This window comes from Parus major, chromosome 3 (genome assembly GCF_001522545.3).
Source record: "Parus major isolate Abel chromosome 3, Parus_major1.1, whole genome shotgun sequence".
Classification (NCBI taxonomy): Eukaryota; Metazoa; Chordata; class Aves; order Passeriformes; family Paridae; genus Parus; species Parus major.
The window spans coordinates 2,698,519-2,716,711 of record NC_031770.1 but is presented as its reverse complement, the minus strand read 5'-3'; the positions used below and the strand labels follow the sequence as shown (position 1 = coordinate 2,716,711).

General features: G+C 39.8%; 1 long non-coding RNA gene across 4 annotated transcripts in view; it reads right to left on the bottom strand.

Moving 5' to 3' along the window:
• LOC107202019 overlaps positions 1–18,193 on the bottom strand; it is a 324,213-nt gene that overhangs the window by 137,167 nt on the left and 168,853 nt on the right. For 3 of the 4 annotated variants that reach the window (XR_004496597.1, XR_004496595.1, XR_004496598.1), the window contains exon 2: positions 4,132–4,244. This is a non-coding gene — a long non-coding RNA (uncharacterized LOC107202019). Of the gene's footprint in view, positions 1–4,131; positions 4,245–13,079; positions 13,170–18,193 lie in introns of those variants that run through there. The other variant, XR_004496596.1, reaches the window with a different exon arrangement.

Here is an 18,193-nt window from a genome sequence, read left to right as displayed (position 1 = left end):
CCCCCCCCGCTTTTTGTTTTTGTTAGATCACACTTAATATGATTCCATGACACCAATGCTGGGGATGAAATTGAAAGCTATATTCTTCTAAATGTGTTCCCAACATTCCATTTTTTACAGAGCTGCCAGGGGCTATTCTGCATTCCCACAACGGCTACAAATGTAACATATTGTTTTGCAATAAAAATTAGCTATAAAAGTGTGAAAAACGCCAGAGATCCAAATGTGAGAAACAAGAGAAGGGGTATGGCTTTCGCACACTTTTAGTGGACATTTTATTTATTTTTCAAATGGAGTAGACATATTTATAGCTACTGTATTTCAATTATCTCTAATTTCACACATTTTATGCAGATTCTAAGCATTTTAATTGCAAATGAGAAGGAAACTTATTTTTAAAAGTGGAGCAACACAACATTTCAGATCTCAATTTTAATTCCAAATTTATCCGCATCACTGTTAAAAACTTTTAAAACCTCATTTACACTGCGACTTAAAATTAGGTGCGATTTCAAACAAAAACAAAAGTCCTCCATACCTACGAGTTAGAGCGCCAAAACCTCTCTCACATATTTTTACATCTTTTCTTTCTGAATTAAAATTTTTAGGTAGGAAAGTTTGGGAAGCTGAAATGACATTATTAATCGGTGACACATTATTTCAACAAGAGTCAGTAATTTAATAGTATTGTCCATAAGTGATGAAAATTAATACATTACCCGCCCTTTCTGTCTCTGTGCCTCCAATAACCCAGGGCATGGGTTATTAGCTCAATCCCTGCTCAGCCGTCACTCAATGGGAAATTCTTCCAAGGGGATAAAGCACAGCGCAGCCTTTGGCTGGATAAAAATTCCCACTGTACGCTAAAAGCGTTAGTGACAAATGCCGCTCTTTTCCAAGCGGTATTCCCGGTAGCTCATTCCTATGGAACGCTAATAATCTAAATAAAATGTTTGTGACAAATTCAAAGCCACTTGAACCCTGCTGGTCTGAAGCAGGGATGGTTTTCCAAAGGATCCTACAGCTCCAAATTAACCTAACAGGTTTAAAATCACACATGTGATTTTATGGAGCCTCCTAAGCTGAGAATCCGCTGCTTGACTTCATACTATCCAGTGGAATAGATCTTTAAAAGTTCCAACTACTTACTGAAAGGCATGAAATAATTTTTTATTATAAATGGAAATTTAATGTCTGGAGCATGTGGAGTTTTTCTCTTCTTTCTTTCTATTCTGTAATTTATTTAAATGCATTCAAAAATGCATTCAGAAAATGAGACATAGCACTTTGGTTAAGACATCTGTATTTCAAACCAACATCTTCAGGACTGTGAGCAGCTCTGTTAATAGTCTTTTTATTTGATTAGGGTAATCTGCTGCTGTGCTGTGCTAATCTTTATCCACTACCTTTTAACCAATCAATATTTTAGGGTTATAGATTTGGAAGGTAGGTGATAATTTTGTAGATAAACTCTCAAGGCACTGCTGACATGGTATGGTTGCATATTTAATATCTTTTCTGGGGATTCACAACTCCAGCAGTGTAAGAATCTGCCCAGGGTAAAAAAAAAAAAAAAAAAAAAAAAAAGTTAAACCTTAAATTTTCAAAGCTGTACGCAGGGATTTGGCCACCTGCCTCCTATTAATGTCAATGAAAATTTAGAGGTAAGAAAAGCTATGTCTTTTCCCTCAGATCATTTCGGCTTTGAAAGGAACCAGAGAACAAGAGAGAGGAAATTAAAAGCAACTTCATACCACAGGCCAACACCAGCAAGGCCTGGTGGTGAGGCAGGAACGGTACAGAGGCAAAACATTTGTTCACTAAATGAGTGAGCATCTCCCTGAATATCAAAAGAGCCAGGTACAAAAAGTTCAGAAAGAAAGAAAAATTAGATTTTCTGGTTTTAAAGTGTCATTAAAATATATCTTTTCTAATTTTGCTCAGCTGAAATTATCTGTTGCTTATGATAATAATTTTGCTGCAGATAAAATTAGTTGTCAGACCTCTGTTTATGGTCTAATTACCTTTTCTAAGGGAAAAAAAAAGCAGGAGAAATAAAAGAAAGAACAATAAAATGCAGTAATCTACTTTCCAGCAAGAGAGATTCCTAGTGATGTGTTACCTGCATGGACTTTGCTAGAGCCATGCACGTTTTTTATACACAAGATTTATTTTATATAATAAATATTTATATTTATTTTTATACAAAATATTTATTTGGGCTGTTTTGCCCATCTGGGCAGTGCCAGCTTCTGCCTGCCCTCATTTCTTTGACTGGGGAGAGGAAGGACAGGCCAAATCACCCTCAATTATTTCGAGAGAACTGGGAATCCTGAAATGATTTGAGATCCTTCTAATAAAAGTCAGGAAATCTGAGGGCAACATCTTGAAAAAGAAGGCACTGTAAATTACTAATTTATTCTGAAAGCATTTCCCCACTCTGCTCCCAGCTTTGGAAAAGGTAAACGGATTTTTCATTGTTTACAAGTGGGTGCCAGGAATGCCACTACGAAGAAACACTTGTAAAGACCGAGCCTTGTGTTACAGATGTCAGAACCAGCACATTTTGCTCATGACTCAGCCCAATGCTTCAGCAAGGAGCAGAATGACAAATACTGAATATTTCTTAATAGCTCTTCACATTATACGAAGCTCAAAATTGAAATTAATTTGTACAACATTCCTGTTAATGGAGTTGCAGCCACAATGCCACCTAAATTGCAGCTCTATCTGGTACGGCTTGGGCATGGCACAGACGGAAGGTGCGCAAGCCTGACCTCAGACAGAGGCTGCCCTTTGAAGTGTTCTGAGCAGCATTGCCATGAGATCTGCCCAGCTGCATTTTGGAATATATTTGACAAACAAAAAAATTTGTATCTGTGTTCATTTCACAAGATATAAATGTCTCTTTCGTGGTAGGAGAAACCCTGCTCCCGGGAAGCGATCCTAATCTAATCTGACATGCGGTATTTGTAACCCTACTTTAGTGTCCCAGCCTATTTACAGTGTTTACATAAAACCCCCCGAAATCTCCGCACTCCCTGAAAAGTTAATCCAGTACAAATATTGACTGGCTGTCAATTGAGCATTATTGACTTGCTCTGGGACTGTGCTTTATTGCCTTAACTGATGAAACTTGTTTTCTTTGCTAAACTTAATTTCTTTTGGGCCCCCTTTGGATGAAATGCCATTTATGAGACTGCTCCTCCTCCTCCCACTGCCATGGGGCCACCCCTTCCACTCAGCTGGAGTGGTGGGACAGCCTCAAAGCTTAGCAGAAAGAAGGCAACCAACCCACTCTGTATTCTATAAAGAAAACCTGGCCCAACACCAGTCCTATCTCCTATAAATATTTGGTCCACACCAGCTCCAACACAGCAACTTCCTCCTTTGCTTGTACAGAGACGTGTCTCCAGCAAGGCTGGAAGGGGCTGTGAACCCTTCAACGAGGTCTGTGAAAAGCAAACTGATTACCAGGAGCTGAAACTCTCACTCTGGCAGTCTATAACCTTCACTGAGAGGTGGTGGCAGGGTTTTTTTTTTAAGGAATTCTAAAATTCTAAAAGCTAAAAACCTTGGATGTCTTGCATCTCTTTATCAGAAATAGTACAAATCAGCTTATCCAGAAGCCAAAGTTCATGAAACACACATGCTCATCGTATTTTGAACACCCAAGAAAACATTATTTATCATTTCATTTTTTTTAAAATCTATAGTCTACAGATACAGCAAAACAGAAACCAAAAATAGCAACTTTCACAACATTCCCTGATTCTGCAACAAATTCCATCAAGCGTTCTAAGTTCTGATCCCCAGGTCAAGTGAGACTGACAATAAATCTTAGGAAGGATTTGATATCGTTAAGCTGCAAAACCCAAAAATCCATTACAAAAGATTTATCTGAACGTATAAAGAATGAACCCAAAATGTTTCAGCCAGTGTGGGGAAGGACAAAAGGGTGGAATGGCAGACAGGGGAGGAAGGGTAGATTTCAAATGACCAAAGCCAGTTATAAAGCAGGTATTTCTCTCTGATCTCAAAACAACATTTAGGAAGGAATTTGCCCAAAAATGCAGTTACCACAGAGATGAGGGTTTGTTTGTGAAGGAATGTACCGGAGCAGGCACTTACAGTTTGCAGAGCTCCATCTGCTCCTCCACACGGGGCTGCTCCTTGAGCCCTGCTCAGCTCCAGGGCAGGATTTGGTGCCATCATCTGCTCCTTCCTCTGTTCTCATCAGCTGCCTGGAGAGAGGGGCAAGGAGAGGGAAAAAGCAGGGATGTGTCACATTGCTACACTTTCATTTGATATTCTTTATAACTTGTTATGTTTGGCTCAGGTGCAGTCCAGTTTCTTTAATCAAAGATCCTCAGATCATCCTTTTAGCAACTGACCAAAGCCATGGTAGTTTTGCTCTCAGTTTGCCAGCCACATGAGCAAGTTTATTCCTGCCTAGTTTTTGGGGGTTTTTTATTTTATTTTAGCCCATACAAATAGTTATTTCTACAAGACCTCCCTTCCTTTTAAATGAAAGGCTTCTTCTGAACATTTGACAAATGGGAGAATGCACCCTGTAACACCAGCTATGCCAAGAATGCACCTGCTCTCTATGAAAATACTTTGGCTGGCTTGAATGAGGTTAAATATTAACATTTTCATTAGTCTGTAAGTTTTGGGGGTGTTGGCATAAAAATAAAAACCAAACAAACAACCCAGATCATCACAAATTTTATTTTTATAAAATTAAATGTGGCTGATGTATGAAAAGAAATTTTTAATTTTTTTTCTTTTATATTTCAAACCCTGGAAACAAATCCAAGGTGTCTAAGCCAGTTAAGAGCCACCATGCACAGAATTATAGCAGAGTCTAAAAGCCCCTGGAATCACAGCTACAGGAAACCTCAGATGTATTTGAACCAACCACAATTGCACCGTTAGCATGAGGTGCAAAAAATGCCAAAACAAGACAAAAACAGACAGTCCATATTTTTAAAAGCTTGGGTTTTGCTGTTGCTTAAAATCCTTCCCTCCCTACATACCTGTACACAATAATAATCACCATCATCATAAAAAATAAGCCCTCAAGATCAAATAGTCAGTGGTATCCTTAAGAGAAAAGAAGACGACAGGCTTAGGAAATCAAATCCTTGCAATAAATAATATATGATGAGTTAAGGAGATGAACTGACAAGGGGGTGCACCTCTAATCTCTCCCCTGCAAGAGAGGGAAGAGCTGAATCACTCGCACATCGTTCTTTGGGCATGGTCAGGGGTTGCTCCTCCACTCCAGTTTCCCAAGGAATATCACGCTCCACTCATTTACCAGTCTAAGCTACACGTCAGCAGCACAGTCAGTTTTCACCTGCTGTTTTACAGCATAAGAATACATTTTTGGAACATTCTCTTATTGAGATCTAATTATTTCAGAGCAGGTTTGAATTAGAGATGAGAGAGTCAAGCCACTGAAGTCCTGTGGGACACCAAGGGCTACCTTGCTCAGGATTCCCAGTTATCCTTTATTCCAAACTTGAAATGACACCTCCACCTAAACAACAATTTTAAATAAAAAACTACACCAGGCAACAACAACAACAAAAAATCTCTCAGCGTGGCCAAGATGCCAAGCACATAAAGAAAATTAACTGGCCCATATTTCTGCGCAATAAAATCAATGTCACCTTTTTATACCTTCAGCCCCCTTGTCTAATGTCCCTCAGCAGATTCCTGCCAATGCTGTGCAGCTATTCCAGGCAAGACAGGGGTGAAAGCCTGTGAGCAAGGACTTCCCACCTTCCACCAGTCCCATCCTTCTCTACTGAACACATCCCTTCAGTTTTCCCTCTCTCAGCTTTGCCACTTGGGAAAAAAGCAGCACTAAAACATTTGGGACATAAAAACAGAGGAGTGCACTAGTTTTTCTAAAATATATACACCTTCCAGGCAGTAACTGTTAGAGGAGGGAATGATTTTTGGTGCAGCATACCACACAAGAATTTTTTTCATTAGTTCAAGGAAGGATTTCAATGTTAAAGACAAGGGGGAAAAGGAAATCAAGAGAAAAATAGAGTTTAGAGTGATAAAGCAAGAGATTTCCATTTCCAAATCAATTAATTCTTGACTTTATTTTGACTTTATTATTATTTTTGACTTTAGTACTGCAGAGATTTTTCAGCTATGCAACAATCCTCAGAAGCAGCCCACAATTACATCTAAATGGAGCTGTTACTGGTCAGCGGCTCAGAGGACCACACTGACACAGCTGAGACTCATAATCCAAGTCAAACACACACAAGTAGGAGCACTAAGAAAGTGTAAGAAGAGTATTAAGGGATTAAGAAAATTCTAGAAAAAAGCCATGTCAGTGGCAAACACGAGTAATGAGTTTTCCAAGTTTGACTCTTCTTCAATGGTGTTAGGGACAACCCCAAAGAGAACTGAGAAATGAGAATATATTTTGCAAAACATTTGTTCATGGCCAAATACTTTTGCATTAAAATCAACTCACCTCCCAAATCCCTTTTCTCCTACACCACATCTCCCACTCATGTTTACCTTTTCTCATTGCAGCTATATATTTTTTCCCTGCTCAAGTCTTTTTTCTCACCACAATGAGAGCGGGTGCCAAAACTGTGGCTGGTTTGGCCTTCCCAGTGTAGAGCAGGGAGAAAAAGAATCATCAGTGCAGTGACTGACAGCTATTGCTGCTGGCAAAGGCAGGAATTGCAGTTGGATTTTAAAATAGTTTTTTAAAAAATAAGGGGGAAGAAAAAAAGGCAGGAGAGGAAAAGGGGGGAAGACACCATTTTTTCAGCCCGGCTATTTGAGAGATAATTGCTGTAATTCTGTCTCTCCTCAATCTTTTCACTAGGCAAGCTTACCGAGGAAGGCAAATTTCTAATTCTTCAAAGTGCTGTAATTCACACGTTTCTAGAAGAAATTTGATTAGCTTGAAATTTACACTTGACCATTACAAAATTCTAGGACAAGAAGGAAAAAATGGAAAAAAAAAATTCAAAGAAAGAGAAAGACAGACCAAAAAAACCCAAAAACCCCAAAGGAAAGAACTCAAACCCTATCCCTGTTGCTGGAGAAAAGAAAAAAAAATATTTTCACTTTGTCTGGCAGAGTGTTTTCATGTTTTTTAAACTTCTCTGTATTTTCACAGCTTCAGATATTTCTGAAATACAGAATTTGCATTTCCTAGGTGGGGAACACTGCCAAAATTGTTAATCCCAGGCAGATGTAAAGTTGCACCACTATATTGTGATGTGGCTCCTTAAAAACAACCTAAAAACATAAAAAAACATTAAAAACCCACAACAAAATAACCATCCAACAACCACCACAAATATCCACTAACCCATATGGTCAATAATTGCTGTTTAATAGTCCTCCTATTACAAACCTAAAAAGCAGCAGCCAGAATTACCAGTAGAGTATTAATAAACAGGAATGAGTTAATAGTGCATAAAGACCTTCTAGTGGAACAGTGGGGGAGTTGAATATTCTTTTCTTAAGTCAGCTGTAAGTAATTACTACATGGTGTGCTTCTGACTATTACCATAACAGAGCAATTGGACGTGAAGAATGGATAATAGTATGGACATGGAGGTATTTTTAGAATATCAGCAGTGAGGCAGGTAAATGCCCTACTCGGGCACAAACCTTTAAATAAGTTGAAATAACTTTTCCTAATGACACCTAGCCAGGGCAGATTTCTGAAAAGATCAATCTAATAAATTATTCAAGTAACTTTATAAAGACATGACTGTGATATGTAAATAAGGGGAACAGCAAAAAAATTCCCAGCCGTTCGGCAGGCAGGCAGCACTGCAGTAAGTGCATAATCACAAGTTTCTGCGTTTCCTTTAGAGCAGTGCCTTCCTCTGTCTGAATGGGGACCGTGCTCCGCTCGCCTCCATTGGCTGCTCCGCTGAAAACTCCAACATTCCATCAGGAAGGGGAACTGTGAGTACAGGAATTGTGGGGTTTGGACAGCTGAGGTCATCCTCAGTGATTTAACGATGCCTCTGATTTGTTTTAAGGTATCATTGTGAGAGCGTTCAGGGAGACACTGCTCTGCATTCCTGGGACCATCCAGCAGCCACCAGCAAGTGCAGGGGGAGATTCTGTCCATCCACACAACAGATGCTGCCATATAAAACCAGCTCGAGCCTTAATTCAGAGAATCATAATTTTATAAATGCACTGAAACATAATTTAAGGAGTATTTTGAATTTTTCAGGCTACAGGTCTTTCTCCTGCTGTGTTGCTGCACAGGGCAGATGTTGATTTTTCAATTTGCAGGTTTGTTAAGCATCATGGAATGTTTTGGTTCTCAATCAAGAATATTCTTCCCAAGTGGTTGCAAAGTCCTACGCCTGAAAATAAATGCATGTCCTTTTTGTTTCTTAGAAGCACATGTTCTGCATTCAATAGAAGCAGAAAAATAAAACTGATAACATGATGCTATTTATTGGACCAATACATGCATTTTTAGACTTGGGCTCTCAGAACACAATGTATTTCCAGATTATTGTCTACAAACACAGTCTATATAAGGCAAGAGGCAGTTTCATTTACAGGCTGTCATCCCAGCAGTTCTACTCAGAGAATTCTGCACTGTGATGTCCTCAGTGCTGTGTCCATCCTCTGAGATGCCCCTATCATGGTCAGCTCCCGATCACCTTATCAAAGCAACAGCCCCTGCACCAGCAACATTAATGGTGAACAGCCTGTGCACCACAAGGAATTTTAGGAAGAGGGAATGTTTCTCATTTGCATGCACTCCAACAGATGGGATAAAAGAATTTTGCCTCCCCTAAATACAGATTGAGTTGCTGAGTTCCCCCCAGTATTTTCTATGTTCAGCAGCAGTTTCTGACTAATCTGCTGCGATGCCCCTGGTATCAGTCCTGGATTTCTGTGCAGCAATCAGAAAGAGCCACGGAAATCACATTGTGCCACATCCACCTCTGCATAAAGTTGCTGACTTGAGGGCGTTTCATCAAGACAGGTTTGGCCCTTTGCAGTCTTCTGCCCCATTAAATCTGAAGATTATGTGTTGTTCTTAGCCACTCCACTGTTATCATAATGGAGAGCTGATGTTATAATGCGGGTCAAACAAACAGCTAATTGTTCTTGGGCATAGCTTGAGCAAAAACTGAGTGGAGAGGCTGGAGACATTAATAACAGTACTTGGTGCAATTATAATAGATAGCTTCTATCAGAGGATTTAAAATCACTTTGTGAGCCTTGCAAGCACATTGCTAAGTGTTTTTGATACTCCCATTTGAAAGTGAGACCATCATCTTAAGTCCAGGCTCATACATTGAGATACTGGAGCAGGGAGAATGTAAACAATCAAGAACAGACAGGACAGAAGGCAAGCCTAGGAGAGTCAACTCAAAGTTCATGAGTGTGTTTTTTTTTAAAAATCAATCTAAATAAAAAAGAAAACAATCAGGCAACTCTGGAAGAATAAAACACCCCCACATAAGGACTAAAGTTTGGGGCTTTGGTATTGTTGGGGTTTGGTGTTTTCCTTCCCCAAAATTAAAACAACACATTTGCTACATTGACAGAGAGAAACTCATGTGAGTGTTGGAGCTCTCCAGCCAAGATCCAACTCAGTACATTGCAGGAGCCAACTTTCCAAGAGTAAGGACTTTCGAGAAAGAACTGATGTCTCACAAACCCAGGAAGATTTTTGGGTATTTCTGGTACTGCAGGCACACTCACACATTTATTAGAATATTAAACAACAATACCTCAGGCTATATCCTGTATGTAAAAATTCTATGGAGAGGTAGAAACTTAGAGCCTGAAACAGGCAAAGCAGAGATAGGGTGAGAAGAGGAAAGAGGGAAGTCACAAAAAACACAGTCCAAGTCAAGGTCACCCAAACTGGCTCAGAAACTGATTGGGGCAGAATAAATCTGCAGCTCTGGAGCTGACATGGGAAAGAAGGGAACAGGGGAGGACAAGGCAAAATATGAAAAATAAGGTGACTTAGCACCACTGAAAGATTTTTCACCACACGAGAAAACAATGCAAAAACTGATCTAAGAAACTGTCAGCCAGAAGTGAAGGCACAAGAGTGCACAAGAGCAGGGTAGCTCCAAAGACAAATATTTTTCTCTTCTGGTGGACAACACTGCAAAAATATTATTGCCCAAGCTCCCTGCACCCTTCCATTCCCCAGCCACATTGTTCAGAGGTCTTTCTGTAAAGACCAGGAGGGACGTAGTCAGCAAAAAGAAGACAACAGAGGCATTAGCACTTGTCTAGGACATTTGAGGTATTTATGAAGAATAGAATTCAATTGTCTAAATTATCAGCCCTAGGGAAATTGTTTTGGAGTTCTCATTCAAGCTGTTACTCAGGATGTATTTTGTCCTTCAGAACGACCTGAAGCCTGTCCTGCCATGTGAATTCTTTGAAAATAAGATAACAGATTATTTTAAAATGATTCTTCAGGAAGACTGGGTATATTTTCAAGTTTTCCAGTGAGGCACCCTGGCCTCACATATTCCAGTTTAAAACAAAGTGAAATCACTGAATCAGTAGTTATATGCAAAAATATTTGGGTTAACAAAACACAGTCCCATTATACATTTCCATAACTTCCAGAAGAATCCACAAGTCATCTGACACCAACTTGGATATCTCTTGAAAAAGTACTGAGCATATTCCAACCTCCCTCAGTGATGAGCTCAGTGCTATGGTGTTTAAGGTCCATGATTATGCATCATTTGCTCAAAATGGCCTATTTTTGCTTTCATGCTCTTGAATGAGATAGTAAAATGGAACACTTTTTCAGAAAATCAGAACTGAATCACTCATGCATGGCTGCAATCATTATTTGTATTTCACTGGCATCTCAAGATCTCAGGCAAAAGTGGGACACTCGTCTTGGAACATGGATTAAGAGACATCACCTTCCCCTAAGACCTTTTACTTAGATAAGAGACACATGCATGGGAGGAACTCCAGGGCATCCCTACCTGATATCATAGAGAGAGATCAGTTTATCTGAGCCTTTTTAAAGTATGTGACAAAACCTTGCAAAGAATAATGAGGGAAGAACTTCAGAGACTGAAAGAGTTTTTAACTGTTAACTGGATAACTGGAGTTTGGACAAACAGCAAGGTCCATCATACACTGCAACAATTCCCAGCTGTCAACTGGGGACACCCAAATCAAAATAACTTCTAAAAGGCATTGCTCTCCCACTTCAAATAAGTTTTCCACATTTTTACTACTGCTCTTGGCTGGCCAGGAATTCACCTCACACTGCTGAAGTGCTGTTCATCTCACACTACACTGTGTGTGTGCTGGGATTTGAGTCCAGGTACCCATCACTCATTAACTGGGCAAAGCTGACACCAGCCTGTTTCCCTGGAACACAACAGCCAGGCCTCATTTGACTCCCCTGCACTGACAGGATGAGCTGGAAATATTCCCACCTTCTCCCTTCCCTTCTTTTCCTGGTTTTCCTTCGGGTGCTGCAAACACGTGCTGCATTTTTATCTTCTGTTGTGCTATCATTTCTTACTCTCCTTCCAAGCACACTTTTTTCCTTCTCCCACCTAATTCATCCTCAATTCCATATTCTCTTAAGATCCTTTTCTCTTTTCCAGGTTTCTGAGTTACCCCTAATGAGCCATGCACTTGCAGGTACTATCATTTGCCCACCTGATCACATTTCTCTGGGTATGGCAGAGTTGGATGGGGAATTTTCTTTTTCTCCTAACTCTCCACCATTTTTGTTAGGCTGTCCCCAGGCTTTTGAAATAAGGGGGGAAATAGTGCTCCCCTGCCCCATCCTTACATGGGCTGTTAAAGAAGTTCAAAATTCATGGGAACTGAGCATGCAAGGCCAGAATTGACCATACTCTGAATGAGGAGACTTCTTAGAAGAAAATTAAGATTTAATCCACTTAAAGCACGTCAGTCAATTGATAGGCTGTATGCCACTCCATTCACTTATCCAACGGCAACAAAAATAATGCATCAATTACACTCATAAATGAAATACTATATACAAAGGATTAGCTCAGGCTTTCTGAGCAGAATTGGACACTCTAATAACCACACAGCCTGTCTGAAAAGACTAAATAAAGAGAAAGGCTCCCCAACATGCACTACATACTGACATTTATATAGTGCCAGTACATAAGCAAATATTTTAACCTTTATCTGCCTTTCAGTATTTGCCTTAGTTTCCAATCATCACTTTAAGCAGTTCCTAAATAAAATGCTGCTACACTATTCCTCAAAACAGCAAAACCAAAACAAAATACAAGAGCATTTTTTATAAGATGTAACAATCAGCAAAAACAATGCATAAAGCCATTATTTTTCACCAGGCTTTGTTGTGACAGTTACCATGGCCAACCCATTAACATATTTGCTGTACAAGTATGGTCATTCCACGGCCTTAATTAACTTTCAAGTGGAGAGTGCTGTGGCTTTACCACTTATTAAATATCCACTACAATAAGTTACAGTTTTACCCTTCCAACCTCACTTAGCCAAGACACCCAGAAGAACCAGCTTTCCATCTGACTGTAATTTTGTAATTGCTTTTTACTGAAATTATGTTGAAACTGGACCCCCTATGTAAATGTATTTTGCCTGGTTCATCTAAAATTGGCCACCCCTAATCAGATCTGGTTGATATTTGATTGAATAAGTGGAAAATTAAGTTTCTCTCTGATAATGCTGTGCTTTTGCCTCCCTTTCATTATGTATAATGTAGGCATTTTGGGGCTGGAATCTGAAAGCATGCCCCCTAGAGAACAGCAGCCAGGCTTGGGAATGCTGCTGGGAAAGCCGAGCTGCTCTGAGTGCAACACACAAACAGCGCGGTTCCACCGAGCACAGCTAATTCCAGCTCTGCTCAGGAAGAAAGCGCCGCCATTGGAGACTGAATGCAGGCAGAATTAGGGTTTGTGATTAGCTGGGCTGAGCTGCTGAGGTGTATTCATAATGATATCGTTATTTCCACGCGCGAGCATCAGAATGCCCTGGGTGTTTAAACTTGTTCGCTGCTGGCTAAAAGCAACCGGACCCACCTCCGTCAGGCGCTCCACAGGGTGGGAATCACAACTCGAGTTCGGGGAAAAAATAATTCCACAAAGGCAACACGTGAAAAGGCCACAGGAGTGCACCACTGAAAAATACATAAAAATGCAAATTTCCCTAAACTTCATCTTTGGATGGACTGAAGCATAAGTGAGAACTTCAACAAAGCTATAGAAAAAGATGACAGGTCTGAGTTTCAGAAATTTAAGACAGCAGTAGGATTAGACACTTTGGGTTGTCTTCGCATACATTTCTTATGGGAGTTAATTCCATTTGACATGCAAGACCAAAGCAAGATTACAGAGGCATAGCCCCATGGCGAGGTGTATGCTGTAGCTAAAAGCTGGGATTTGAATAATTGTGCAGGCTTACTCCAAGAATCAGGCGAGAACAGAATGAATAGATTATTACAAGGAACTTTGTACATTTTTAACTGCTGGACTTAATAAAATACCGTGTGTGTAAGACTGGTATTATGGTCCTTTGCACTCACTCCAGTTGAAGTTTGTGGTAGGATCTATCAAATAGGAGAAAACACAGAAGCTGTTAAAAAAGAATGTGCGATGAAGAACTGGCCAGGGCCATGCCCCACACCATCTTCTGAGGGAAGCAAATTTGGAGAGCTTTAGTTCAAAATATTCAGACCCTAAAAAGTTAAAGGGAATTAATTTCCTGCATAAAAGAAGGTTGAAGGAACACAAGAGATTGGATCAAAAAAATGAGGGAACAAAAAAAAAGAAAAAAAAGGAGGAGAAAAAAAAAAAAGGAGGAAAAAAAAGGCAAGTTTTTATTTCACTGTTTCAGCTTGTTAGCCAGATCATTTATTACGGAGAAAGATTACTAATCCACACATCATTTTTTTTTAAATTGACCTCTTCCCTTTGTGTCTGTGGAAGCACTTGTCTGTAAAAGGAGGTAATAGCTGACTGCTCCTTAGAGTCAGTGATGCTTAATTAACTGTCCAGTGAGAATTATTGAAATACTTATATAATTCTTATTTAGCACTCATTAAAGTGAGGGATACAAATGCTGGACAATGAGAGGTTCAGGAAGGCTTTGAAAAGAAGGAGTTAGTACTCTAATAGCAAAGAATTATGAAAGCCTGCCCATTAACAGTAATAGAGCAGACCTTTCATTTTAAAAGTCACTGACTCAGATCTGGACTTATTTGATATTTTTTTAAAAGCTCCTTCATCCAACCCCCAGCAATAGACGATCTCCTGCCATTGCTACCCTGACTGTGCAGCAGGTGAGCCAAGGAGGTGACTGGAGCTCCTCTCCCTCCCTGTGTCACCACTGTGGCTGCCCAGCCCAGGCTCCCTTGGCTGGTTTGGCACAGCTCCTGACCCCCTAAACCGCCCAAATCCCACCAAAATTCACCAGCTGTTGAGAGGCCCCAACAGGTACAACAGAACTAGAGCAATGATTTATACCACACCACTATCAGCAAGGATATGGACTGTCTTACTACAGGACTTTCCTTGCATCAAACACATCCACAATTATCACTGCATAGAAACAGCATCTCAGGTGATTCCCATTTTGCCCTAAAAAATAATCTCCATTTCATTCCAATGGGTGCTTTGGAAGCATGTGACAAATATCCTGAATAATCTGGCAGCTTCTAAAACGGAGATGAAGAGGCTTCTGGGTATCAAGCGATGGTGAGATTAAACCCCACCTCTAACTTACTCTGTAACAGATACAGAAAATGAACTGAATTCATCAGTGCCCTATGTGAGACAAAAAGAATATGCATGTGCCTCTAATAGGCCCTATCAAATCTCTTCAGAAATAGATGGCTAGTAAGAATTAATTGACCCAACTTCAGAGGGTTTCTTGTTGCTCAACTGGGTTTACAGAGGTCCCATGGATCAACAGTTTGTCTGCAGAAAATTCACCAACAAGTTCACCATCGCTGTGTGGAGGCTTTGCAGGTTCATTCCCCCACAGAAGGTATACTGCATTCCTCTCTCCAATATGGATATTGTCAAAAGTTCTTGAATCTACAGGAATTCACTTAGAAATGAAGCTCAGATATCCTTTCTGTTCATATAATGATTGATGAAACACGAGGGAAAATAAATTGAATTATGTTAAATCTCCCAGGGAAACATAATTAAGCTGTAAAGCATTCCCTTGAAATCCTCGTAGCACTCGGGCTGTGTCTCCTACTACATGATCAATAATAATATTAAAGGCAATTATTTTGAAGGACTGGCATGAACTTTCAGCTTTTACTATGTTTTATACTATTAAAAGCTAAGGATTTGCTTGGCTCCTATATCTGTGAAATCCTTCTATAATTCCAGCACAAGGCTTCTAATGCATCATGGCTGGGACTTCCTCCTTCTTTCTTGGTACCTAATACAGCTCTTAATTCTAAAATCTGTATGTCTGTGTATAGTTCAGGATATGGCATTATAGAAACTGCACTGAACACAGCAAACATTACACCCTCACCCTAAATCCAGAAGTTGACCAATTTCACAGACTATGCTGATTTCAATCCCACTTTAACTGGAATTCTAAGGATTAAGTAACTGTATATGTCAATTTGATTTAATGACCACCAATATGTGCCTCCATCACCAAATCAAAATATGGCAAACACTTCCAGTTTGCCAAGCAGAAGATGAAGCTCAAGAATCCTGGGATAAAAATCACAGCAGACATCTAAAAAAACCTGGGGATCGGGAAACAGTAGGAAGAAATAAAATTTGATACTAGAAAGAAACAGTACCAGCAATTTTCCAAAGGAATTTTGTCATAGATGGAATTTGTGGACAAAAAGACCTGGGAAAAAAAAAACAAACTTGGTTGGTGAACCGTGACTCTTATTAATGCAACAAAATTAAGTAGATGATGATTGTGTGCTATTAATACCCTACAGATAAATATAAATAATTAGCGTGTCATCTACATGTATTTTTAGTATATATACTTATGAACACATAGGAAAGACTATAAATATATTCTGGTTTTAACACATCTTGACCAGAAACAGTAATCGAAATGCAATTGTGAAAATGACATAAAAAGCAAGACTCTTCTGAGCAGCTCTAAAATTCAATTCCAAGCACCATCCCTACAGAGTGACCAAGACTTTCATCAAATGTCATAAGCTCTGAGCTGTAGATTTTTTCAAAGAGAACTCTCACTGGGCAAACAACTTCCAGTTCCTGGAATGCTTGTCAAGCTCCCAGGTATGGAAGGGAGATGGACTTTGCAGATGAATTTGAAAGTATATATTACAAAGAACACAAAAGACTTCCTCAGAAAGCAGACATTGGATTTGGAACACTAAATACTATTATGAAAGCATCAAATAGAGCAACAATAATTAGAATACCTTGGTATTCTGGAAACTGCAACAATAGGTGTAAGTACCAGGATCCAAGATGTAAATAAGTCAGGCGTTTGCTTGTTCTTTTAATAAGAGAGGTATTGAGAAGGCAAATTTCAGACCCTGCAGAAAGCAGCACATAATTTCTCCACAGAAAGATTCATAAATGAGTTTCATCCTAAGAAAGATCAGAGTAAAATATACCAAGCAAGATGACATAATGGGCTGTAGCTTAAATGCAGCCCCCAATGGCTCCCTGTTCTGCAAACCAGGCTGTGGGTAATTGAATGTAAGACGAAGCAAAAATACAGAAAAGGCCAAGCTGGAGAATAAAAATGCAGTGTGTGTAACAGCACTGAGAGGAGTACAGCTCTGTAGAACTGATTAATAAGAAGAGCAGTGAACAGTACAGAGTGGATTTGCAGAGATTAGAATGTTGCAGGCTTTGTCCAAAAGATTGTATAAAGTTCTTATTGGTTTTGAATTTAAATAGGGTAAAATTTATCTAACACTATTAATGCTTCCCTTTGACCTTTAAATATCTCTTGCCTCCACCCCAAAAAAGGACACTTTAAAGCACAGTGTGTTTACCCTGCACTGCTTTATGCCTCCTGAACACACGTGTGTCCACGTGCACACGCGTGCACTGTCTCTTCTATTCCTCTGCATTGTCACAGCCATTATGGACGGACTGATTGACACAGGCAGCCAAAATCAAGAGGGCTCACACTCTGATAAACATTCTGACTCATGTTCCTGCATTAGCAAGGGCAGAAATTCCAAATAGGAGACAGCAAGGCAAGAACTGGGGATTTTTTTGTTTTAAAGCTCTCATAAACACCACAGTGGATTGGGTGTTGTAGCACGTGGCAGCTCCACCTCAGAGAAGTTTAAAGTCAGCAGTAAGACATTTTTATAAAAATAGGAAACAAAAATGGACTGGGCAGTAAAACTGAGAGTAATATTTAGAACCCTGAAACCTACAGGCAGCAACAGGACACTGAGTGAAGATGGCAGCATCAGAAAAATACAAGATTCTTGACAAGTTAATGACAGAGACCATCATTACAGACAGAATTAAATATTTAATGGCTAGATCGCAGGAAAGGCACAAGAATGCAGATTTAATTCTCTGGTTATAATGCTGCTTTCAAGATAACTCTGAGGCAGGACTACCATAGATCAGCTACTGTGTTCTGGAGAACATATAGCTGTTCCTCGCAGGAGAGCAGGAGTTGTAATCAGTGTGGAAACACTCACAGGAGCTACATAAGGGGAAAACAGGTGAGGTTTATTTTCATCAAGGTGAAATACTTTCCATAGACTTAAAACCAAGAAGAGAAAGCCACAAGGACAAAGAGTGTTCCTGAAGCCAAAGCACATCAGGAACTAAGAGCAGATGTGAACATAATTAAAATGATCCAAGCCCTTTCAACATATAAACACATTAGCAACAACAGAAATGCTGTTTTTCAGTCCCCAGCCTCCTGCCATTGAGGAGGGATCAGACAGGATTTTTAAGATGCAACCATAGCAAACTGGGTTTTCTTACCTAACTCTCCCCATCTAAAAGGTGGAAGCAAGACACCCTTCTCCCTCTGGAGCCTGTGGATGGGTCAGGCAGAAAACAAAGGGAATCAGCCTGAAGAGTGACTGTGCAGAGCCATGAGGATTAGTCTAGAACATGGTATTTGGGAGGAGATATTCCACATGTCCAGAAGAGTTGGCTTAGGCAAGTTTCCCTGTGGATGCTAAATG